Source organism: Artemia franciscana, unplaced genomic scaffold, assembly GCF_032884065.1.
Source record: "Artemia franciscana unplaced genomic scaffold, ASM3288406v1 PGA_scaffold_23, whole genome shotgun sequence".
Taxonomy (NCBI): Eukaryota; Metazoa; Arthropoda; class Branchiopoda; order Anostraca; family Artemiidae; genus Artemia; species Artemia franciscana.
In genome coordinates this window covers 863419-865350 of record NW_027062649.1, presented here as the reverse complement: position 1 = coordinate 865350, position 1932 = coordinate 863419, and positions in this window count along the sequence as shown.

Below are 1932 nucleotides of genomic sequence, written 5' to 3'. Positions count from 1 at the left end.
TGAGTCTACTGGGAGCTTTCCGTTTCCAATTGCCAGCAATTGATCTGAAAATGTTTGACCAGAGTCATCGTTTTGCAATCGGACACGCATATTTGTAGTTAATTTTAATATTTTTATGTGTGCCCATAAATTAGAATTTTTCAGGCAAGCATTCATTTCGTCTGCAGGAGTTGATCTAGGTATTATAGGTAATGTTTGCCTGAAATCTCCCGCAAGCAATATTAATGTGCTGCCAAAGGGTTTCGACTTCCCTCTCAAATCTTTCAAGCATTGATCCAGAGCCTCGAGCGATTTTTTGTGTGCCATTGTGCACTCATCCCAAATAATAAGTTTGCATTGCTGCAATACTTTACCCATCCCAGATGATTTGGAAATATTGCACGTGGGAGTTTCTGTAGAATGCAAATTCAGAGGCAATTTCAAAGTGGAATGAGCAGTTCTTCCACCAGGCAGCAATGTTGCGGCTATTCCGGACGACGCAATTGCCAACGCTATATCATTTTTTGATCGAATTGATGCCAGAATCAGTTTTATCACAAATGTTTTACCAGTACCTCCTGGCGCATCCAAAAAGAAAATTTCTCCAACGTTGTTATCGACACAATGCATTATCGTATCATAAATGTCTTTTTGTTCCGACGTTAACTTGGAAATGTTATTTTGTACATACGACAATAGATCACTCGTACTGTAACTTTGTTCACGATCCAATTCTACACATGTCGAAACAGCAGCGATACGGTTAGGTGAAGGCATTCCCAAATCCTGAAGAGGTTTGTTTGCCATACGTACGCACAAATCTTCTATAATAACTAAAGTGTAGTTATAAATTTCTGATGTAAAATCAAAAGTCATATCTGACGTCTCTAACTGTTTTCGATGGAGTATATCTTCGGACATTTTTGACTTATATTTTTCCCATAACTCTGTAGGAGCTGATGGAGAGCAAGTTGTTAAAATGATGCCAAACAATGCACGAATTTGACTTGGGGTTGACGTTTCGCACGCGTCATTGATGCAGTTATCCCAGTGTTGGTCATTCTCCAATAAATTCAGAGCTTGGCATGCACTACGGTAAGTGTCATGTATAGTACCGTTTACAGTTCTCAAATACTCAAAGGATGTCGGACCGGGTACATTCACCAAAACCAGGCGTAGAAAGAAGCATTCATGTTGATTGGGGTGAACGGTGTAGAGTCTTCCTATCGTGGTATCTTTGAAGATGGTAGGTTGGCCGTCGACTGACTTACCCTGTTTTCGACGTTCAAATACTTTATTTTTAGTATTCCACGTGTAATACGAAGGCACTTCAGTATACAGCAGTTTTTTTGCAAAAGAATCATTTTTGCAATTCGAAAAAAAAGCTGTTAATGTTGTATCCGGTGGATTCAGGACTCTTTGTTGCACGTTGGTTTCCGTGAAATAAACACGTTGACCATTCTGTAAATGTACCGCTAAGTGAACAACAGCTGGACTACGTTCATGTATCGGAAATGAAAGAATTCGCCAAACAGCTTCATTACTGCTTATGTATCTTCCAGCCTGATATTGTACGATTTCGTCGAAATCTTTGATTTTGGGCTGCAAGCCAAAAACTGCCATGTCACTGCCTTTGTTGACGTATTTACATATGTATTTGATTGCCTTTACGGAGTTACAGTATTCAACGTTTATGTGTGTATTAAATGTTTTTGATAATAATGGGGAATATGGAACAACCCACTGGTTATCTACTTCGATGGTGGTACCGTTACGCTTCTTTATTATTGCTGTTTTACCGCCATCTTCAGTAGATCTTCTTCTATATTGTGGGTAACCATCATTGCCAGTAATTGTGTTTGATACTAAAAGTCGAGGATATTGCTTTGTGCACCTTCCTTCGGCCATGCATGGTGAATTTTCGTTCAGTGCACCGCAAGGTCCATGTATCAT